Source organism: Corylus avellana, chromosome 1 (genome assembly GCF_965113065.1).
Source record: "Corylus avellana chromosome 1, dhCorAvel1.hap1.2, whole genome shotgun sequence".
Taxonomy (NCBI): Eukaryota; Viridiplantae; Streptophyta; class Magnoliopsida; order Fagales; family Betulaceae; genus Corylus; species Corylus avellana.
In genome coordinates, this window is record NC_142490.1 from 23,721,736 (window position 1) to 23,746,385 (window position 24,650).

General features: G+C 44.0%; 1 pseudogene across 1 annotated transcript; it reads right to left on the reverse strand.

Moving 5' to 3' along the window:
* Positions 1–23,253, reverse strand: LOC132169507 (uncharacterized; annotated as a pseudogene). Its single transcript, XR_015911693.1, has 10 exons — positions 22,944–23,253; positions 22,859–22,891; positions 22,628–22,752; positions 22,498–22,581; positions 21,774–21,856; positions 21,376–21,574; positions 20,297–20,417; positions 19,547–19,613; positions 19,145–19,270; positions 1–780 (listed from the first exon to the last, which is right to left on the reverse strand). The product of XR_015911693.1 is annotated as an uncharacterized LOC132169507 (transcript).
* Positions 23,254–24,650: the final 1,397 nt, after the last annotated feature.

Here is a 24,650-nt window from a genome sequence, read left to right on the forward strand (position 1 = left end):
TGCTTTCTATATTACGGATTCCCCTTCTCCGCCGAGTATCTGATCGTATATATGCAGAAGCGACGTGATGAATCTGGTAGATCTTGAGCTTGCGCGTGACGTCAGGAGCGGCCTGGATTCTCACGGAGTTTATCCTTATCGGCTCGGCAAGCAAGCGTCCTCCGGCGGTGGTGACCGCCAGTGACTGATCTCGCTCGAGCGTCCGTATAGTCGTCTCCACAGGAAGCTTCTCAAAGTCGGAGAACGCAAGATCACAATGTGGAAACGGACATTGCTGATGTACGAGTGAGAAGCGGTGAATTAAGATTGAGAGGTCGTCCACCAAAAAACACCGTCATGTTGATGTTGTTGAGGCTGACAAGCTCGGAGCAGCAAAGGCAGGGCCGAAGGGAAGGGCCGTAGGACCACTGCGAGTCGCAGAGAGAGGTGGCCATGGGAGTGAAAGAGCGAAACCAATTAAGGAAGGGGGTATTTAAATGAAAATAAATTAAGGGCCCTGCGGAGAAGTTACCGGACTTGGTTAAGCAGGATGATAGTGCATGTTGAATTAGCAGTAAATTACCCATGGATTCTCAGAAAAATGTCTAGATCAGTGCTAGTGTGTCATTCCTCCTTGCCAGTCCTTGGTCAGCCTAGAAAATTTGTTAGGACACCAGGCCATGCGTAGCAATTATTGCCTTCCAAAGGCTTATTAATTGTTCCTCCGTTTCGGTACACATGATGCAAGGCATAGTGCCATAGACCATGGGCTTGGTCTATAACGTACGTTTTGCGTAGTACCTGCGAGAGGTTTTTTGTGCTTAATTTTGATTGAAAAAAATGTATTGACGTGGCATAAATGTGATATAAGAAATAAGTTTGAATTTTTTTTTTTTTCTTTTGTAAATATAGTTGTTTGTTAACTTTAAAAAAATATTTTGACTTGGAAATAAATTCCATCAGGAGTCCCATTCAATCACATCTACATGGCAAGATAATCAAAATCCTCGCCTCCCCTTACAAAAACACTAAGCTCATATTAACAATTAATGCCATATATACAAAGAACCACACTCAAATGCAAATACTTTCGAAAATGCGGCATTAACATCTGTTATGACGATTTACACTAAAAGTTGCTTTTCTAAAGTTCTTCATCAAACGAGGATAGAGTATTGCATGTGGTGCAATAGTTTCAATTTACAAAACTGTAGCCACTTCTTTCATGCGGAAAAAAATGGTTAGAGTTGAGTGCAAATTGCCCTATATGCAGAACTGAAGCTCACCCAAGGGCTGTTGTTGTTGAAATAGAGGTAAGAATTAATTAAGGAATAATTGTTTGACGCTGATGATTTGCAACAAATGCAGATGACGGATATAGATGAAGCACGAGACTTCCGAGCGCAAGATATTGCAGACATTCCCGGCTCTAGTTCAACTCCGGCTCCTAAGTTTTTTGTCACTATTTTGCCAAATTTTTGAAGTGAAAGTGGGGCTTTGCTTTAGGCTTGATGGTTCACCATTTTTTTTTAAAAAAATTATTTTGTGTACTTGATTTATAATTAATTTTTTGTGATATTAAAATAAACTCATAAGTTTCTTATCGATCATATACTTCCAAAGTTGTTTGGAGGTGGCAACATGCCATGCATGAGCAGGCCATTTTCTCCTAGGAAAATAAAAGAGAGATACTGGATGTTGGATCAGCTTGCATGCACATCATCATCTTCACTTTGCATTTACGTGACAAAGATTCTCTTATATTTAGTAATTACGTGACAAAGATAAAAGAGCATCATCATCTTCATTCTTCACTTTGTGCCAAAAGGATTAATGGAGAGACAATGTGCTTGTAACTTGTGTATGTCATTGTCATGTTGTCCAGTTGGAATTCAAAAAACAAATTAAACAAAATAGGATGTGAACTGGAGAAAGAAAGAAGCCAGCGTCACGCTTCCTCTCATTCTAGTATAGCCATGCATGAGCAGGCCATTTTCTCCTAGGAAAACGAAAGAGAGATAGTGGATGTTGGATCGGCTTGCATGGGGTTGAGAAAATTACTGCATGTGCGGTAGAAAAAATTGACGGCTGAAATTTAGTTTCGTATTTTTTAACTTGAATGACATCGTATATAAAATTTAAGAAAAAAGCACCTTAACACGTAACGCCGTTTTCAAAAAAATGCACCCACAACTGTCTCTGTTCTCCCCGGTTCTACAGGTGTAGACAAGGAAGATGGTGATGAGTACTTCAAAGCAGTTGCAGTAAAGTTGTGTTTGGTGTTACAAAATCAAAGCCCTCTTTTGTGACCAACCGGAGGTTCATTCTAAACCGCGTCAGACGGTGGCTTTTTGGGCTGACACAAGTAGATGATCAGGAAGGTGAGAAATTTACTTTGAGCTTATAGATCGATGCATGGGAATGGCCGATTGGGTGTGTTGGAGTTTTAATGGTTAATTTATTTGAGTTTGAAGTTTGTTCGAATGTTTTGGGTTAGTGTTGAAAATAAGTACCAAAAGGCACTGATTTCTTAAAACCATAAGTCAAATAAAAAACCAATAAATTATGCAAATATGAGATATCCTACCAAAAAAAGAGCTTGAAGAAATGTAAATTAACAAAAGGCGGAGTGGTAAGGTTGAGCTAAGCAGTACCCAATCCTTCCTTCATTCACGTCTCTCTCTCTCTCTCTTTCTCTCATGTGCGATGTGTGGACCCTACTTTGCCTCCATCCAGCGGCGCCATTAATCTTTACTTGGTATCTCTAAGGTGTTTTTTTTCATAAACTCTCTACAACGTCGTTCAACTTAAAATATACAAAATTGAATCTCAGCCGCCTGTTGTTTCTACCACACACATGCGGTACTTTCTCAACCGCATGCAAGCTGGATCCGTGGACGTTGTTATAGAGCTAATATTGCAATTTGCAAATCTAAAGGAAAAATTGTTTAGAAATCAGATATTATTTAGATTATAAAGTTACACTGGCTTAAGAAAAAAAAAAAGAAAAAAAAAGAAAAAAAAAAGGGGGTCTGTCATGACCCTAAGGTCGTGAACCGAATAACATGGAAGGACGCACTTAGTACCACTCTTTTCCCATTTGAGGACTGTGGGCCCATAATCCATTTGAACAAAACACATTCAAGCGTGCAGCTAAAATTCCACCCTCTGCCCCTGATTCAGGAATGCCTTCCATCAAAAACTCCTACACAAATAAATGAAGTAGTATATTAGAAGCCTGAGTAGAACAGTATCATACATATAACAAAAATAACAAAGGAGCCGGAGCCACTTACCAAAAAAAACTAAGGAGCCAGAGCTGAACTCTCTATTTGAATAGCAACAGCCCGTGGGTGAGCTGCAGTTCTACATGTAGGTCAAGTAGCATTCAACTCTAGCCATTGTTTTCCGCAATCCACATGAAAGAAGTGGCTACAGTTTGTTAACTGTACCACTTCCTCATCACTTTGGAATTTGGCTAGGTAGATAAGGCACTCTATCGGCTCTATCCCTTCCCTAAATCTATATGTTTCTAACGAATTTATGGCCTGTGGGTCAAGGCCACGGGCCATCATAACCACTTCCGCTTGCTCAACTATAAAATGCCTCACCTCGAAGGTATGAGGGACCACGAATACGCATACTAAGCTAATATACATATTGACTTAAGCATCGGAGGAGGAAACGCCGGCCAACACCCGGCACATCCTCTTAACGCGTGCTTTGGTTTTGCAGATTTACTAAAATGCTTACAGAAAGGTGAACCACGAAAGGCGTAGCTCGGAGATTTGGATTCCCTTGAATTCATCGTGCCAGAAAATGCTTCAACAGTACCCCTACCCCGTGGCCTTGACCCACAGCCAATAAATTCGTTAGATACCGATAGATTTAGGGAGGGGAGAGAGTCGATAGAGTGCCATATCTGCCTGGCCGAATTCCAAAGTGATGAGGAAGTGGTACAGTTAACAAACTGTAGCCACTTCTTTCACGTGGATTGCGGAAAACAATGGCTAGAGTTAAATGCTACTTGCCCTACATGTAGAACTGCAGCTCACCCACGGGCTGTTGCTATTCAAATAGAGAGTTCAGCTCTGGCTTCTTAGTTTTTTTTGGTAAGTGGCTCTGGCTCCTTAGTTATTTGTGTTATATGTACGCTACTGTTCTACTCAGGCTTCTAATATACTACTTCATGTATTTATTTGTGCAGGAATTTTTGGTGGGAGGCATTCCTGAATCAGGGGTAGAGGGAGGAATTTTAGCTGCACACTTAAATATGTTTTGTTCAAATGGATTATGGGCCCACAATCTTCAAATGGGAAAAGAGTGGTACTAAGTGCATCCTTCCGTGTTAATTGGTTTACGCCCTTAGGGTCATAACAGACCTTTTTTTTTTTTTTTTTTTTTTTTTTTTTTTTTTTTTTTTAAAGCAAGTGTAACTTTATAATCTAAATAATATCTGGTTTCTAAACAATTTTTCCTTTAGATTTGCAAATTGCAATATTAACTCCATAACAACATCCACGGATCCGGCTTGCTTGCGGTTGAGAAAGTACCACATGTGTGAGGTAGAAACAACTGACGACTAAGATTCAATTTTGTATATTTTAAGTTGAACGACCTTGTAGAGAAAGTTTATGAAAAAAACACCTTACAGATACCAAGTAAAGATTAATGGCGCCGCTGGTTGGAGGCAAAGTAGGGTCCACACATCGCACACGAGAGAGAGAGAGAGAGAGAGAGAGAGACGTGAATGAAGGAAGGATTGGGTACTGCTTCGCTCAACCTTACCACTCCGTTTTTTGTTAATTTAAATTTCTTCAAGCTCTTTTTATGGTATTTTTTTGGTAGGATATCTCATATCTACATAATTTATTGGTTTTTTATTTGACTAATGGTTTTAAGAAATCAGTGCCTCTTGGTACTTATTTTCAACACTAACCTAAAACATTCGAACAAACTTCCAACTCAAATAAATCAACCATTAAAACTCCAACACACCCAATCGGCCATTCCCATGCTTCGATCTATAAGCTCAAAGTAAATTTCTCACCTTCCTAATCATCTACTTGCGTCAGCCCAAAAAGCCACCGTCTAACACTGTTCAGAATGAGCCTCCGGTTGGTCACAAAAGAGGGCTTTGATTTAGAACACCAAACACAACTTTACTGCAACTACTTTGAAGTACTCATCACCATCTTCCTTGTCTACACCTGTAGAACCGGGGAGAACAGAGACAGTTGTGGGTGCAATTTCTTGAAAATGGCGTCACGCGTTAAAGTGTTTTTTTCTTAAATTTTATATACGATGTCGTTCAAGTTAAAAAATACGAAACTAAATCTCAGTCATCAATTTTTTCAATTTTTTCTACCGCACACATGCGGTACTTTTCTCAACCCCATGCAAGCCGATCCAACATCCACTATCTCTCTTTCGTTTTCCTAGGAGAAAATGGCCTACTCATGCCCATACTAGAATGAGAGGAAGCGTGATGCTGGCTTCTTTCTTTCTCCGGTTCACATCCTTTTTTGTTTAATTTGTTTTTTGAATTCCAACTAGACAACATGACAATGACAGACACAAGTTACAAGCACATTGTCTCTCCATTAATCCTTTTGCCACAAAGTGAAGAATGAAGATGATGATGCTCTTTTATCTTTGTCACGTAATTACTAAATATAAGAGAATCTTTGTCACGTAAATACAAAGTGAAGATGATGATGTGCATGCAAGCTGATCCAACATCCATTATCTCTCTTTTATTTTCCTAGGAGAAAATGGCCTACTTATGCATGGCTATACTAGAATGAGAGGAAGTGTGAGGCTGGCTTCTTTCTTTCTCCAGTTCACATCTTTTTTGTTTAATTTGTTTTTTAATTCCACTGGACAACATGACAAAGACACAAGTCACAAACACATTCTCTCTCCATTAATCCTTCTGGCACAAAGTGAAGAATGAAGATGATGATGCTCTTTTATCTTTGTCACGTAATTACTAAATATAAGAGAATCTTTGTCACATAAATACAAAGTGAAGATGATGATGTGCATTCAAGCCAATCCAACATCCACTATCTCTCTTTGAGAGCTACTGCTATACGGTTGTGGCAGAAAACATGGGTTTTCTGCCCACCAATCACCACATGACATATCAGCATTTTAAGAAAAATGCAAAAACTTCAAAATGAGAACAAACTACCGAAACAAAAAACAAAGTAACGAGGAAAACCACCAGCCCCATCTAGGTGGCTGGCGAGGCCACCTCCAGGCCATAGGGTGGCCGCGCCAGCCATCCCTAGGCCACTGGGTGGCCGCGACGGCCACCCCAGATCTGGCTAAGGGGTGGCGGGCACACCACCCCTTGGCCAAGGGGTGGCTCGCAAGTAGCGTATGAGGTGATCATTTATGAGGTTTCCTTGTGTTGGGGCGATTTATGAGGTGATGGTACGTGTTCCCTGCCATCGTCTTCTTCGAGACGTTTGTTTGAATCCCTTTGGGGGTCGTTAGAATCCTTTGGAGATACGTGGCAATTTTTGAAACGCTTTTACGTCTACCGTGAGACTCTTGAATTTTTGAGTGACACTTGGCAAAGTTGGTTACCCTATTAAGTGCTTGGACGCCTTAAAAACTAGGGTTGTTCTCCTTTTTTCCTCATCACTGTCAAGCATCTTGCCTCTATCTTTGCTCCAAATTTGCTTTTCTTTTCTCTTTTTGCCCCTTGTGTTGTGATGGAATTCACTGGAGCTGCTCTCCATTCTCGACTCAAATCTTCAGATTTGGAGGTTTGTAGGGAGATATATAAGTTCCCTAAAGGTGTCCAAATCCGACTTCCTACCGTCGGTGAAGGTGCTACCGGTCCAGAAAACGGGGATGAAATTTGTTTATTGCTCCAGATTCTGAAAGCCGGTTTCAGATTACCAGTTCCCCGGGTGATAGGGAGATTTTGCACATACTGAACTTGGCTCCTTTCCAAGTTTCCCCGAACGACTTGAGAGTTCTAATAGGGATGGCCATCCTCTGGCCGGAGTTACACAAGGACCAGGGACTTTTGCAAATCACAGCGAGGGAGTTTCTTTACTTATACACTGCTTTACGTGTTAACGACGAGGCGGATGATATTTGGAAGTTTCATGCCCATAAGGCGAGGGCTGTATTTGAGCTTCCATATAGGATTTCTAAAATTAAGAACTGGAAGGACAAATTTTTCTTCATTTCTCGAGGATTTGAGTTTTTTGAGAACGAACCTCATGATTTTCCATTAAGATCTCAGTGGGGCTAGATTCCAAACGGAGCTTTGGATATACCTGTGCTTCCTAACTCTGTTCTGATCCGTTTGCAAAGAGCCATTGATTGGGCCAAGGATGAAGTTACAGTCCGGAATTTCTGAACCCATGGTGATTGGTTGATCCGGGCGGAGCCCATAGAAGCGTCTTTTGGGTATAGAGGCCTATCAAACTTAAGTGAGGCCCAAAAGAGGGCACAGGAGCACAGGGCTAATAGCTTTCCTCACCTTTTCTTCGCTGGTACTCGCCCTGGCTGTCTGATTGATGGGACGATCCCAAGTCGCCGACCGGGCTTCTTCAGGCCGAAAGCTCGTTTCATGATCGTGATTCCTGAAGAGGATGTGAATGCTGCTGAAGAGAGAGGCCATGCTGGCGAGGAAGCGCGCCTTGTTGATGAGGAGGTGGGCCCTGCTGCTGGGTTTCGAGAAGCAGGCGTTGAATTGTCTGGCAGTCCTACTTCTATTGGGTCTGCAGCACCAAGTGTTTGAGGGTTTGCCTTACCTTGGGGTGAATTCTGATGCTAAAGGTCCGCTTGGAGCTTTGGTTCGTTTGCTGGGGCCAGCATCATCCTCTGTTCAGGTGAACCCCACAGCCCTTCAAGTTTGCTCTTCTTTGGCACAAGCCGCTTTGGATGCCGTGGCCATGAGTTATGGAATGGTTGTGGGGCACAGGGTGTCTAGCACTTCTCAGCAGCCCACTGTGTCGAAGCTGGAGTTGAGATTGGAGGCTACTTTAAGGGAGAATTCCCAACTTTGTGAACAGAACCGTGAGCTGTTGTTGGAGCTGGAGAGGCAGCAGTCCATGGAAACTGTATGTACCGAGTGTATCCGCCTTCAGGGTGTTTGCAGTGAAGCTGAGGCCAAGTTTGTGGCTTGTCGCAATCAAGCGATTGCTGTTGAGAATTCAGTGGCCTTTTATCGAGAAAGAGTTTAGATGGCTGAGGAATTGGCTAGGAATGCCCAATCTGCAAAATACACGGCTGAGGTGGCATTAAGGGAAGCTGAAGCTGAAATTCGGGGAGCTTGTGCTGCACAAAGACGTGCAGAATCCAAGGCTCGTAATGAGGCCAATTGAGCCAGGTAGAAAGAGTTGGTGATCCAGAGGATTCGAGAAGATGCCGCAAAGGATAGGGATGAGTTTTTTGCTCGATTACGCTTTCAGCACGGCCAAATCCTCGGTCTCAAAGAGGAGTTGTGGCGTGTTCCAGCAGCTAATCACAGTAGTTGGAGAGGTTTTCAAGAGTGGTTTCAGGGCGTGCCAAAATTTTTGGCGTGGAGAGTTTGGGCCAAGGGATCCTGAGACGGTGAGTTGGCGGGACAATCCCATTGAAGTCCGACTGTCTTTGTTTGTAGCCATGGATCGGGCTCTCAGGATCGCTTGTCCTCCTGTTTTTCGCCCTCATCCATTGGTTAATGGTGAAGAACCTCCTGCTAGGGATAATGCATCTCTTGTAGATCTTGATAGTGAAGAAGATCTAAAGTATTTTTGTATGGTCCCATATCTAGGCTGTTGTTTGTTCCATTACTTTGTTTATGTACCTGCACTTTTCCTAGAATGAAACAAGTTTTATTAGTTTCAAAAATCCTTGTGCTCATTGTGTGTTTGAGTTTTTCTTTGTGTGAAAAATGTTTGGGAAAAGGACCATTCCTGGGGGATCCTTTACATTGTGAAACTGGGAGATTAGGAGAAATATGTAGGCTACCCAACACTGTTTTAACTAGCTGTATAGAGGAGTACCATTTTTAAACATGTACAGAGTATACCTCTACCAACCCGAGTGGGATGATTACCTTTTAGTTTTCCATTATTCGAACGGAGTCGTTTAATTTGATGGCTACACGACACCGTTTTAACTAGCTGCATAGATTAGTACCCTTTTTTAAACATGTACGGAATATACCTCTACCAACCCGAGCGGGTTGATGGCCCATCACCGTACCACAATACCTTAGTTTCACAGTGGAGTTTCCCTTTTGATGTGTTTGTACATCTTATTTTTTCTGGAGATGGAGAGTGACATGGGACCGTTGGGTGATCCACCTAGAGTTTATTCTTAGGGGAAAGCATCCCCGGATTACCGGGGACTCTCCGATGCTTAAGTCAGAATGGGTATACGGAATGTATAATGAAGTAAAATAAAAGAATGAGATTAAGCGAAGTTAATCACCTTTAGTTTGTTCTTGTTTCCCATTCTCGACGCTCCACCCTTGACGCTTCTTGATTTGTTCTCCTTTGCTTCTTTTGCTTATTCATGTTAGCTAAAAGAGGAGAAAAAATAAATAATATGCGGCTCATACCTGAGGGATGTAGGCTAATATCTCCTATCTCCTATTGATGAATTCATCGGTAATAATGTCGGAGGTGTTCAGCATTCCAGGGGTGGATCAACGGTCTTCCGTCCACTGTTTCGAGATGGTATGTCCCAAGCCATGGGGGTGGCCGGCTTGCTGGGGGTGGCTCACGGGCCATCCCCGAGGCTTAGGGGCCAAGCCTAAGGCCAAGTTCTCTCTTGCCACGGCACTAGAATGCCACAAAGGCAAACCCTCACCGTGGTAGAGAGGCCCCTCTAAGCCTAAGGCCAAGTCCCATCTCACCACGGCATAAGACTGCCACAATGGCATACCCTCACCGTGACGAAGAGACTCCCCTCAGCCCCAGGCTAGATCCAATCTTGCCTTGACATAAGATTGATGTAAAAGCATACCCTTGTCATCACCAGAAGATCAGCACTAGCTCAGCATAGAAGACTGGCTCCTAATTGAGTGGGGTAAACTTGCACACATGAGCAAAGCACAGAGATTTCGCAAGGAGAAACAACAAAAGAATATTGGCGTACACAAGAACAATATTCACAAAGATTTGCTAAACAAAATCAGGAATAACATGCCATTTTTATAAATGCTCTTCTTAACAAAATGCGTGCGTTTGCAACGTCTATGTACAGGAAAAATGTGAGCACATTAAAAGAAAGCTCCTAGAGTTCATCCTCGCTGGTCTCTGGCTCAGGCGAGGGAGACTTCTTCACAAGCTCTCTATAATCTAGGTTGGGAGCATCCAGGAGCTCTTCTTTCCTAATCTTCACGAGCTCCTCAATAGCATCAGGATCGACGACAAAGTCGCTCATCTTCAGGCTCCTAAACTTCATCTGATTGGCGTCCACTCGCATAAGGGCCTGGAAAGTTTCGAAGCCCCAGACATATCCACGATACCAACCGCGGTTGCGCACCACCGCCACCTTCCAAAGCTGGGAGCGATACCTCCTCAACATCCTAGATTGTTCTTGCATCTTCAGTTGAAGCACCACGATGAGGCCATCCCTCTCCTTTATCTCAGCTTTATGAGCCGCACTCAGACCTCGCGAGCTAGCCGCAATGTTGGTCTCCACCCCGGAAGACGCCCTTCTCCATGAAGCTTCAGATGCAGGTTTATCATGGATTTATTCTTCTCAGGGATCTTGACGACTATCGCAACATGGGAAGCCTCGGCCTTGGCCAAAGCCTTACCCTTATCGCCGAGCTCGACAGTCATCGCAGCCCGGGAAGTTTCCGCCTGCAACAAAGCTTCCTCCTTCTTAGCAACCTTCGCCACCTCTGCAGCATAAGAAGCCTCCATTTGGGCCAGCGCCTGGTCCCTTTGAGCAATTTCAGCGGCATGGCGACATGCAGCCAGGGAGAACTCTTTCTCTCACTCCGCGCCCCTGGCTACCTTAACGTCAAAAAGCGACTGAAGCCTCACTATCTCCCCTTCTCGCTCAGCCCTACAAGCCCTTTCAGTGTCAAGGAGGGTTTGGAGGCCAGTTAGCTCCTTCTCATGTTCTGCAACGCGAGCAACCACCGCATGAAATAGCAATCTGAGCCTAGCAAGCTCCTTATCCATCTCCTCCCCCGCGTGACTTCGGCATTGTATAGCAACTGAAGGCTCACCATCACATCGTTCTTCTCCACTGCTTCAGTCGCGACTACCTTCCGAGCCTCCTCTGCCTTCGCCAAGAGACACCGAGCTTCCTCGAGTTGGCCCTCAGTTGAAGCCAGCGAGCCAAGCGCCTTCTTTAACTCGCCCCGGGCGTCAACCCCAGCCAAAATGGCGCCATTTGTCCTGCTGGACAACCTCCCATTCTCTGCGGCCATGCGGGCCTCTGATGCATTGGCCTCCTTCACTTCCAACTAGAGCCTGTCCATCTTCTTCTTGGAGTTCGCCCACTCCTAATCGAGTTTGGCATTGCACTCCTGGCAACTCCGGAGTTCTCCCTAGAGCTCATCAACGATAGCCTTCAACCAGTCAATCTCTAGAGCGGCGAAGGCAAGGCGGCAATCATGAGTCGAGAAGAGGCAGGCCAGCTCCACCGATTGCTGTAATAGAAACTCATTAGTTAACCTCGGTGAAAAAGCAAATAGAAGAAGAAGCAGCAAGATGCTTACCAAAAAGAACCGCTGTCGCCATTCTTCCATGAGGTCCGAACCCTCGCTCGCAACAAGGGCGACCTCGGAAGGAAATGTCACCGCCAGGGCAGCACAGGGATCCGCCAACAAACCCTTGGAGGCCCACCAGCTAGACTGCCCTGCTTGGTCTCTTGCAACCCCCTCCTCTTCAAGAGTTGAAGTATGTCCATCTTCTGCGCTCGCCCTGCAAGGAGACAACTGATCATGCATATCCCCCAGATGAGGTTCACACCAGACACAATCTCCTCCACCAAGGGAGATAGCGAATCCATCGCCGCCTCATAATCATCCTTAGGCGGAGAAGAGGAGTCGCCTACTGTGCTTTGAACCCTTGCAGCTGGGGAAGCAACCTCTTCAATTGGCCAAGGCATCCCTTCTCCTTCTGCCAGAGCTAGCAAACCACCTGCTGGAGATGCCACCAATAGGGGAATGACCTCGATCACAGTCTCAACCCTCGGCGAGGGGGTTCTCAGATCAGCTTCAACCCCTTCGCCCTCCGCAGGAGCCTTAAGATCTGCCATGACGAGGCTGGCTTTTGTTGGAGCGTTGTCACCCTGAGGGGTAACCTTTGGCTGAATGCGAGGGCGAGGAACGCTTGGATCCAACCCCTGTCCTTAGGCGGAGATCTCGCTGAACACGAGGAGGTTAGACTCGTAGCGAGATCTCTTCGGCGAGGTCTCGCCCTCAGGGGCCTCTGCCCCTCTCTTCACAGCCTTTGGGGCTCCGCCCTTAGAATTCTCCACTCCTTTCTTCTTGGCAACCAGAGCTCCATCCTTTGCAAGCTTCGCCCTTTTGCTTTTCTCCAAGGGAACCGGTCTCGCAGGGGATCTCTTTCCTACGGCAACCCCCCGCCGCGAGAAGCCCACAGAGAGTGAAGGTCCATTTGCCCTGGGGATAACCCAGGTCAAGCTCCAAGTTTTCCTTGGTGATAAGCTTCTCTGCTTGAACCTCATCTGGATGGGTCGCAGCCCAGTTGTGGACCTGCTCTATGTTGGCCTTCTCTGTGGCGTTGAGAGACTTGGGAGCGTGGATGCAACTTGATCGAGGAACTCCCCACCTTATCGGGACAAAAGGCGGAGTGTTGCAGTATCTGTCCCTCGCAGACAACTCCTAGTGAGTACTTGAGAGGAAAAAGAAGCCCCGCTCGAAGTGGTCGCCAGGATGCCACTTCTCGGACTGAACGATGAGCTTTGGGTCCAAACCTTGATGGTTGGTAGAAGCTCAGGAACTCTCTCGCGGACGGTTGCTGACCAGGCTTGTAGATCATGGGCCAGAATATATTAAAGGCCACCAACAGTACCCAGCCGTTGGACTTGATTTGGCTCGGGGCTAAATTTAATTCCGCGAGGAGCTCGCAGATCATGGGTGGAAGCGGGAGGACCAACCCCGCTCTGAACATCGCCTCATAAACGATGACCTCCCGGTTAATAGAAGAAGGGGTTGCCCCCTCGCTGCTGTTGGGAATCCGAATGACCACGTCCTTGGGGATGGCGTAGGTATCTCGCAAACGCCGCACGTCCTTGGCGGTGAGCGTTGATCGCCATTCAAGGTACGTGTCAGGAGCGTACTCGACAGCAGCACTTTTTCCCTTGTCCTAGCCCGCAACCGCAAGCAACTTCAACTTCCTCTTGCCCATGAGAAAGGCGATTTCCGGTGCTAGCTGTGAGGGAAGGCGAGTAGTGCGGGATCGAATCACAAAGAGGGCGACGCTTAGACGCAAGCGAGAGACTGCTGGCAAAAGAAAAGGAAGAAGTAAGTCTAAAAATGGGGACAGAGGGTTGGAAGAACCATTATATATATATGGAAAAAAATTTGGGCCCCGCCATGCTGACAAGCAATTAAAAGGAAAAAAACCCCTAAAACCCAACTCATGCCGCGCCCATTGGAATTCTGCACGCTTTCATCCGTGCCTATATAAAAGCCGGCATCGAAGGCATATTTTTCACTTTGGCCATCCTGGAGAACCGTCAAATATCGTCTTCTTCAAGCTGCCATTTGTGCGACTTCCTCCCTTTCTATTTCAACAGGAAGGTGTACTTGGTCACTACTGTCCCCAAAATCCTAGACTACCGTCTGTTCTTTGATTCTTCTAACCCTCTGTCCCCCTTTTTAGACTGACTTCTTCCTTTTCTTCAGCCAGCAGTCTCTCGCTTGCATCTGAGCGTCGCCCAGAGTTTGATTCGATCCAGCACTACTCGCCTTCCCTCACAGCTAGCGCCAGAAATTGCCTTTCTCATGGGCAAGAGGAAGTCGAAGTTGCCTGCGGTTGCGGGCCAAGACAAGGGGAAAAGTGCTGCTGTCGAGGACGCTCCTGACACGTACCTTGAATGGCGATCAACGCTCACCACCAAGGGCGTACGGCGTTTGCGAGATACCTATGCCATCCCCGAGGACGTGGTCATCCAGATTCCCAACACCAGCGGGAGGGCAATCCCTTCTACGTATAACAGGGAGGTCACTGTTTATGAGGTCATGTTCAGCGCGGGGTTGGTCCTCCCGCTTCCACACATGATCTGCAAGCTCCTCGTGCAACTAAGTTTAGCCTCGAGCCAAATCAAGCCCAACGGCTGGGTGCTGCTTGTTGCCTTTAATATATTGTGGCCCAGATCTTTGAGCCTGGTCAGCTACCGTCCGCGAGAGAGTTCCTGAGCTTCTACCGACCGTCAAGGTTTGGACACGGCTTGGGCCTCTAGGGGCGTCCCTCGAAGCTCATCGTTCTGCAAAAAAAGTGGCATCCTGGCGACCACTTCGAGCGGGGCTTCTTTTTCATCTCAAGTACTCACTAGGAGTTGTCTGCGAGGGAAAGATACTGCAACACTCCACCTTCTATCCCGATAAGGTGGGGAGTCCCTTGATCAAGTCGTATCAATGCTCCCAAGACTCTCAGCGCCACAGAGAAGGCCAACATAGAGCAGGTCCGCAACTGGGCTGCGACCCATCCGGATGAGGTTCAAGCGGAGAAGCTTGTCACCAAGGAAAACTTGGAGCTTTACCTGGGTTATCCCCAGGGCAAATGGACCGTCACTCTTCGTGGTCTTCTCGCCGAGGGGGTTGCCGAAGGAAAGAGATCCCCTGTGAGGCCCGTTCCCTTGGTGAAAAGGAAAGGGGCAAAGCCTGCGAAGGATAAAGATCCGGTTGCCAAGAAGAAAGGAGTGTAGAATTCTAAAGGCGGAGCCCCAAAGGCTGTGAAGAGAGGGGTGGAGGCCCCCGAGGGCGAGACCTCGTCGAAGAGATCTCGCTACGAGTCTAACCTCCTCGTGTTCAGCGAGATCTCCGCCTAAGGATAGGGGTTGGATCCAAGCGATCCTCGCCCTCGCATTCAGCCAAAGGTTACCCCTCAGGGCGGCAACGCTCCAACAAAAGCCAGCCTCGTCGTGGCAGATCTTGAGGCTCCTGCGGAGGGCGAAGGGGTTGAAGCTGATCTGAGAACCCCCTCGCCGAGGGTTGAGGCTGTGATCGAGGTCATTTCCCTATTGGTGGCATCTCCAGCAGGTGGTTTCTAGCTCTGGCAGATGGAGAGGGGATGCCTTGGCCAGTTGAAGAGGTTGCTTCCCCAACTTCAAGGGTTCAAAGCACAGTAGGCGACCCCTCTTCTCCGCCTAAGGATGATTATGAGGCGGCGATGGATTCGCTATCTCCCCTGGTGGAGGAGATTGCGTCTGGTGTAAACCTCCTTCGGGGGGACATGCATGATGAGTCATCCCCTCGCCGAGCGAGCACAGAAGATGCACACACTTCTCCTGAAGAGGAGGGGGTCGCAGGAGACCTAGTAGGACTGTCTAGCTGGTAGGAGTCCAAGGGTTTGTTGGCGGATCCCTGTACTGCCCTAGCAGCGACATTTCCTTCCGAGGTTGCCGCTGTCGCGAGCGAGGGTTCGGACATCTTGGAAGAATTGCGAAAGTGGTTCTTTTTGGTAAGCATCTTGCTACTTCTTCTATTTGCTTTTTCACCGGGTTAACTAATGAGTTTTTATTGCAGCAATCGGTGGAGCTGGCCCGCCTCTTCTCGACTCGCGATTGCCGCCTCGCCTTTACCGCTCCAGAGATTGACTGGTTGAAGGTTACCGTTGATGAATTCCAGGGAGATATCCGGAGTTGCGAGGAGTGCATTGCCAAACTCAATTGGGAGCGGGCAGACTCCAAGAAGAAGATGGGCAGGCTTCAATTGGAAGTGAGGGAGGCCAAGGCATCAAAGGCACGCATGGCCGCAGAGAATGGGAGGTTGACTAGCAGGACAAATGGCGCCATTCTGGCTATGGTTGATGCTCGGGGCGAGCTAAAGAACGCACTTGACTCACTTGTTTCAACTGAGGGCCAACTCGAGGAAGCTCGGTCTCTCTTGGCAGAGGCAGAGGAGGCTCGGACGGTAGCCGTGGCTGAAGCAGCGGAGAAGAACGATGCAATGGCGTGCCTCCAATTGCTATACACCGCCAAAGTCGCGCGGGGGGAGAAGCATAAGGAGCTCGCCGGGCTCATATCGTTCTCTGATGTGAAGGCTGCTCGCGATGCAGAACGCGAAAAGGAGCTAACTGGCCTCCAAACACTCCTTGACACTGAAAGGGCTTGTAGGGCTGAGCGAGAAGGGGAGATAGCGAGGCTTCAGTCGCTTCTTGCGTGGAGGTAGCCAGGGGCTCGGAGTGAGAGAAAGAGTTCTCCCTAGCTGCATCTCGCCTCGCCGTCAAAATTGCTCAGAGGGACTAGGCGCTGGCCCAAATGGAGGATTCTTATTCTGCGGAGGTGGCGAAGGTTGCCGAGAAGGAGGAAGCTCTGTCGCAGGCGGAAACTTCCCGGGCTGCGATGACTTCTGAGCTCGCCGATAAAGGTGAGGCTTTGGCCAAGACCGAGGCTTCCCATGCCGCGATAGTTGTCAAGATCGCTGAGAAGAATAAATCCCTAATAAATCTGCATCTGAAGCTTCGTGGAGAAGGGCTTCTTCCGGGGTGGAGACCATCATTGCGACAAGCTCGCGAGGTCCTAGTGCGGCTCATAAAGTTGAGATAAAGGAGAGGGACGACCTCATCATGGTGCTTCGACTGAAGCTGCGAGAGCAATCTAGGATGTTGAGGAGATATCACTCCCTGCTTTGGAAGGTGGCAGTGGTGCGCAACCACGGCTAGTATCGCGGATATGTCTGGGGCTTCGAAACTTTCCGGGCCCTTATGAGAATGGACACCGATCGAACGATTTGAGAGCCTGAAGATGAGCGACTTCGTCATCGATCCTGATGCCATTGAGGAACTCGTGAAGATTGGGAAAGAAGAGCTCCCGGATGCTCCCAACCTAGATTATAGAGAGCTTGTGAAGAAGTCTCCCTCGCCTGAGCCAGAGACCAGCGAGGATGAATTCTAAGAACTTTCTTTTAATGTGCTCACATTTTTCCTATACATAGACGTTGCAAACGCACGCATTTTGTTAAAAAGAACATTTATAAAAATGGAATGTTATTTGTGATTTTGTTTGGCAATCTTTGTGAATAGGAAAAATGTATAATAAATCCACGAATCAACCTTCCAAAATTTAAAGAGAGCTGCTGCTATACGGTTGTGGCAGAAAACATGGGTTTTCTGCCCACCAATCACCACATGACACATTAACATTTTAAGAAAAATGCAAAAACTTAAAATGAGAACAAAACACCAAAACCAAAAAAAAAAAGGGCAGTCACGAGGAGAACCACCACCCCCATCTGGGTGGCCGGCGTGGCCACCCCCAGGCCACGGGGTGGCCGCGCCAGCCATCCCTAGGCCACGGGGTGGCCACGCCAGCCACCCTTAGGCCATCTAGCACTGCAAGAATTTAGGTCTTTAAGGGTGACATTATTTGGACGCTAAAAGTCCTAAAGTGGACGCTGTTGACTAGAGCGTCGACTTTTGGACGCTAATGGGTTGGACGCTAATCGTCCGACCCTAATCATCAAATGTGTGATTATCAGCGTCCACTTATAAGCGGACCCTAATGATCACTTTTAGCGTCGACAATGTGGACGCTAAAAGTCATGTATTTTTGTCGCTGAAGCTAGAGTCAACGGAAGGCAGAGTCGACGCTACACTATAAGTGGACGCTGATAATCACTTTTAGCGTCGACAATGTGGACGCTAAAAGTCATGTATTTTTGTCGCTGAAGCTAGAGTCAACGGAAGGCAGAGTCAACGCTAGTGCTACACTATCAGCATCCACTCAAAGTGGATGCTAATGGTGGACTATTAGCGTCCACTGTTTTGGTCCTAAAAAATAAAAAAAAATAAAAAAAAAATAAAAAAAAAAATCAACCATCAGTGTCCAAAGTATAGTGGACGTTGATGGTTAACTATTAACGTCGACTAAAGTGGATGCTAATGCTCAAAAAAAAAAAAAAAAAAAATCAACTATCAACGTCCAAACTGGAGTGGACGCTGATGGTGAACCATTAGCGTCCACTATGATTCCAAAAAAATTAAAAAAAAAATCAACCATCAGCGTCCATTAATGTGGACGCTAATGATCCAAAAAAAATTAAAAAAATAACTATCAGCGTCCAAACTAGAGTGGACGCTGATGGTTGCACTATTAGCGTCAACTAAATTGGACGCTAATGAGTCTGACATTCTAAAAAAAAATAAAACATTATTAGGGTCAATTCGACCTTAAAAATGTTTTATTATTATTTTTAAAAAAAAATTTTTTTTTTTTTTTTTTCTAAAAAAAAAAAAACAGCAATTTTAAAAGATGAGGTTATATTCAAAAGATATATAAATGATCCTAATTAAAAGAAACAATAAAAAAGTCATGACAAAAGAACACCAAAAAGGCAACCAAAAGTTTCTAGCCATGCATATTGCTTATCAAATTGAAAAATTTAAAGTCAAATGATTACAAATACAAAAATTCAGTCTGCCGATAAGAGAAATATGAACATTACAATTCACAATGTCCAAAAGAACATGCTCAAAACACCAAAAGGAAGATTTTCTAATTGTAAAGTAAAGGATAAATATGCAAACAAGGAAGTTATGTTGCTGACAAGAAAGCTTGAAAAAAAAAACAAAAAATTAGGTCGTCCTTATGTCATATGAGACACGCTATTCCTCCATCTCCTTTTCAAATTTACCATTAAATGTGAATCTTACATGTCTAATGATGAATTTGAAAAACATATAAATGGAAAATGGAAGGGAAATAAAAAAATAAAAAAAATAAATAACATTTCTCGTGTCAAATATGCTCAATGTGTCTAATTAAGAAAGCAATACAAGTGTTAAGCTTCTACTTACAATAATCAAGTCAGGACATGGCAGCAAACTAATAATTAATGCCAACTCTTTAACTGGCTTATAGAGATGAAATCGCCTAAAGACTAAGCCAACCTATAGCAGCACATGCATCTATGTAACAGTAGCGGATTACCTCATTAACCAAAAGTAATAGTTCATAGAATGCATATAATCTTAAAAAACGTAAAATAACAAACCTGCGGGTTCTAGGGTGCTGGCCACGGATGCAGAGGAGATCCGAGGAAGAACGAGAGAGATCAAAGAAGAAGATGAAGAGACCCAACGTGAGCGCCGATTGCAGAATCCCGCACCCCTTGCAATCCCTTTGAAATGAACGAAACGCGCTTTTAGTTTTTTTTTTTTTTCTAAGAATAAAGGGCAGATTAAGGAAGAGTTAAAATAAAAAATAAAAATAAAATGTAGATATAATGAACCAAATAGATGCAGGAAGCTTTTTGGAATCTTCTTCAATTTTCAACAGTTCCATGTTTTGCTTGAAGAAGAATTTGCTCTTGCGTGCAAGGTCTTATTTTTACAACTAAACACACACGCACACGCACATACACACACAAAACAATATTTGGAAAGACCAGACCAACCTTTTTGCGTTCTTGACGAATATTTTTCCTCTTACTTTGTTTCATGTCCATCAAAAACTCATCAAAACTGCAGCACAAAAAGAGATCCCCTCACACTACATTATTTGTGCATAAAACTGAGTCTTGCAGCTAAAAAGACGAGGCATTCAGAGATTTACTGCCACAACTTGTTCTAATTATACAATGCTTAGACTTATGCTGATGTCTAATAGAGGAAAAGCTACTGAGGTAATTCTTACAACAATGTCCTTCCATGTTCAGGTACTTTTCTATAAAAATGTTTGTCTTCAACCTTGAAGACAGAAAAACTTGGCAGGATCAGAAACCAGAAGGGATGAATTACTCACAAATAATATAGAGTAGAATATATGCCTACAGAAATTATTTTTCAGCATTTGGTAGGTATGCCTACAAAATTCCAGCCAAACTGAATAAGCTGGAAGCCTTAAAGAAAACCAAAAGGCAATCTATATAATATTGCAGAAGTTCATGACTCCTGGGCTTATTTTTCTCCAGACCTTATGATTTGGCCACCCTTGTAGCCAAGCTGGATCAATCAATAGATGTGTGTGTGTGTGATATATGAAGAAATGGCATTCATCGGATTGTCTTCAAGGGATGTGCCAAGATGCAGCAATAGAATTTGATATAAAATAAATAGATGAATGAAGAACAATGACTATGTAAACCAATTATCATATTAATGAAGTCACCGTACCATGACTAAAAAACTGTTTTAGTATCACTTACTTCTTATAGTTACGATTTTTCCAGTGGTACTGCATTCCAATCCTCTGCAGAAAACCTTTTCCCTTCAGTTTTTGCCACTCATTTTCAGTGGGAAGGTGATATGCAGCGATGAAAGCTGGGACTGTAAAACATATAAAATAACCTTAAGTAACCAGGGCAACAAAACTCAAAGCAAGTAATCAATTCTTGAGTGGATCACAATCCAAAGGTAGAAAAAACCATAGAAGTGCTCTTTACTTAATTATCTAAATATCTTAGTGAGGAAATCTCATAATGCAGTTCCAATCTTTTCGCCTTGAAACACAATTTGTGCTTTGATATTTATAATTGTGTAGATCACAATCATAAGATTAGCTACCATTTTGTGCTTTGATATTTAGATAAGCCCTTCTTTTTTTTTCTTCTACTTATCACTTATGAGATTGTGTTTCAAGGCGGAAAGATTGCAACTGTATTATGAGATTTCCTCACTAAGATATCAGATCTTTTCCTCTTTAATAATCATTTTCCACCCCTAGTAAGTAGAGACAAAAATCAGAGGAACCCTTTGCTTATCTCAGCAGAGCACCTGCAAAGCATTTCTCAGTTTCTTCTCTCCCTGCTGAATTAAACCAAAAAAAAAAAAAAAAAAAGGAGAAATTTTACGTTGTGTGTTTGTGTGTAATTTCAACAAATGTTACACCACTCAATAACTTTTTATATATTATAACAATACTTTGCAAAGCCACATCATTAGATTAAATATCCTCTCAAGGTTTATCATGCAAACCAGATTTCACAACAACTTGATTTTTTTTGTATTCTTAGCACTAATCTAGAAAATAAAAGGAAATGATATATCTGATTTAGACACAAAAATAAAAAGTCACGTTGCTTGATGAGTCCCACATGGATACAAGTGGAGGAATTTTTCAGTTACCAACTCCCACAATAATGTGTCTCATTTTTTCTCAGAGTTAGTGAAACAACTTCTTTAGTCAAAATAAGTTTGCAATAGATAGAGAGCAGAGCTATATAAAATAGATTAGCGTGAACAAAGTGATGAGTGAAAATAAAGACCCATTTGATAAATCCAACACCTTGGCCGCTAGATCCTTCAGAGCAGAGACCATAATGTCAAAAACTTGATCTTTGAAAGGGGTATTACGAAGTAAAATTCTTGGACCAATTACTGGAGTAAAAGGTACACAGCATTGCAACTTTGGATAATATCTTGCCCCAAAACTGTAGTACGCATCAGCCCAAGAATGATCAAAAACAAATTCACCATAGGAATGGATGCAGATAGAAATAAAAGCAGATTATCATCAGGAAGGAGATAATATAAGGAATTTTAGAACAAAGTACAACAGAACTTGTTGTACATCAGGTTTGCTCGACAGAGGTAGGTACACGAAGTGGTCTTTGCCTTGGAGGGGTTCCCTGTCATTAAAAAAAAAAAGAACTTGCTGTGTTAACAAAATAGCAGATGCTAAACCTTTTAAGATAGAGTGGAACAACACCTAAAATATTTTCACATTCATCCTTAGCAATTATGTGACGCGGCATCCATCCAGTTTCCTGAAACAAAATTTAAGCTGATAATTGATACAACAGTCAAATCTTTAGTTCATTCACATCAAACACATGGTTAAAGACATATAATATTAACTTTGATATCTGAAGGATCATCAATAGAGAATTTGTTTTTTTTTTTTAAATGATTACTCACAATCTTTCACATGAAAATGAAGTTATGGTATTTTCCCCACAAATAAAGCAAAACCTTCCACATTTTCAGTAACATGAACAAGGAGGAAGTGAAAACCGCCACAAAGAACAACTGTATAAGCAAACACACACACAAAATAAACTATTGACCATTCAATTTAACTCTTGAGTTAAAAAGAACAGAGAATATTCATTTCAAGTGCTAGGTGAGCGCCGATTGCAGAGTCCCGCACCCCTTGCAATCCCTTTGAAATGAACGAGAACGCGCTTTTAGTTTTTTTTTTTTTTAAGAATAAAGGGCAGATTAAGGAAGAGTTAAAATAAAATGTAGATATAATGAACCAAATAGATGCAGGAAGCTTTTTGGAATCTTCTTCAATTTTCAACAGGTGCTGAACTTCCTTCAATTTATGAGAAGAGAACAGAGAAGAAAAAAACCCTTCTTAATTACTAATCAAAAAACCAGCGTGACTCTGGCAAGGAATGCATACCTCATTTGTTTCTGAACCACATGTTATATAACCATCAGCAGTGGATAAACCCACAAAATTCTGAGGAAGCAAGACGTGCAAAGTTTAACCGACCAAGAAAAGGGAGAAAAAATCAGATTCTTAATCAAACCAAGATAACTGCTAGATGTGAGATCAGAGGGAAACGTGAGAGATGAAGAAGAGGGAAAGGTGAGAGACGAAAGAAAGGCATAATCCACCCGTAGCCCCGTAGTTCTACCCCTGAACCAATCCACCCTGTGAAATTAACCAAATTAAGGAAAAGAAAACAAAAAAAATTCAAATAAGTCAAATTATGCTGAGCCTGGTTCTGGTGAAAATAGATCCAGCGAACCCGTTATACAGAGCTTGAACCGAACCCTCGCCAGTCGCCACCCTGCGAAACAAAGAAAATCACCCTCATAATTCACAATTATTTCCATTAATACCTCTCACAAACGGTTTTTCTCTGCGAAAGTAACTCACAGGATTGGGAGCTTTGAACGCCGAGGACCCATCAACGATTACGACGTCGTCTGAACCCCCAAGAGACAGGGGCATGGGAATCCTCCCGGAATCTCCGGCGCCGGCGCCAGCGACGCCACGGGACATCAAGAACTGGTGCTGGAGCAACATGGCAGCCGCGGCCGCAGCCGTGGCAGAGGGAGACGACGAGGACTTGGGGGCCCTGCCCGCTAATCTGGTTGTTGCGGAGCTTGGAGGCGAGAGTGGCTGAGTCGTCGAAGTGGAAAGCGACATTGTTGTCGGGGTTAGACGGCGGCGTTTCGTTGGAGAGGTGGCATGGTGGAGAACATTTGCACGAGAAAGTCGTCGTGGGTGGTGAATCTGGGAGCTCTGGATCTGTTGCGACTTGTTGCTGCTGTTGTTGTTGGTGGTGGTGGTGATCAGGGCGGAACCAGGAATTTTTATTTGGGGACGAACTTATGTCGACTTGAGTGGCGGTAATAAGGAGGAATTGAACTTCTGAGATTTTTGAACCATTAAAAAGAGTGTTTTCACCCCACGTTCATTCGTTTATGTGCCAAGGCGCCAACAAAATTAATTCCCTAAATTTCAAGAAGTGAAATGAATATTAAATGAGGTTAAAAAGAGAGAGAGGAGGAGGAGGATTGTCATTCACTGCTGTCTTAAATGCTGCAGAGGAGCAGAGGCTGGAACGAATAGAGTCGAAAATCAGTTGAGTGAATATATACAAAGAAATGTTTTGGGGCACTTATTTTGAAAAAACTCTAAAATCTGGATTTTTTTTCTTTCTAAGCCCCTAATAAGAGGGGTTGCACAGAACACACTGGTGATGATTGTGAAGGTCCTGGAGGGAGATTTGAGGTGGGTTCAGGAGAAAGAGAAGGAGAGGGAGAGAGAGAGTTTAGTTGAATGGGAAGTGAAGGAAACAGAGGGAAGGCATTTGAGAGGTGATCAAGCTTTGTCTGTCGCTGTGTTTCTCTTTCGCTTGCTCTGTCTCTCTCTGTTGGATGTTTATTTCACGGGATTAATTTCTATTTCTGGTAAGCCTGGGTTCTCCAACTATTGCCATAATCGGCAAAAGTCAGGTTGCTTTTGCCGACCACATCAATTACGAATTACGACTTTACGAGTGTCCCTATTTTGTTTATTGGACAGCCAAGGACCACCTTTTTCCATGAAACTATAGTCATGCCATCCCTTCATTCATACTGCACCAATGATTTTTTGTGCATGCTTTTAATTAAAAGTCATGATGAGTCATACCAATCAACCGAGTTCCTTTTTTTTTTTTTTTTTTTTTTTCTTGGATTAGTATAGTAAATTAATGAATCTATTTTCTTCCACATTTTTAATTCATCATTTATTACGTCACTAACGAGATAATGCCATTTTTTTTAACATATTTTAATAAATATTAGGGAAATCATATATAAAGTCCTTAGGTAAACGCGTTTTTATTAAAAACTCTTTGGGTATTTTTTTTTGAAAATTTTGTTCCTGGGTCACTCGAAACTACTAAAAAACTTCTTACCGTCACCGCCACCCCTGGCCACCCTTCAAATTTTTTTATTTTTTATTTTTTTAAGATTTAATTTTTTAAATTAAATAAATAAATAACTAATATTTTAATTAGATAAAACGGTGAGTTTTGAGTGGACTAACGGAAGTTA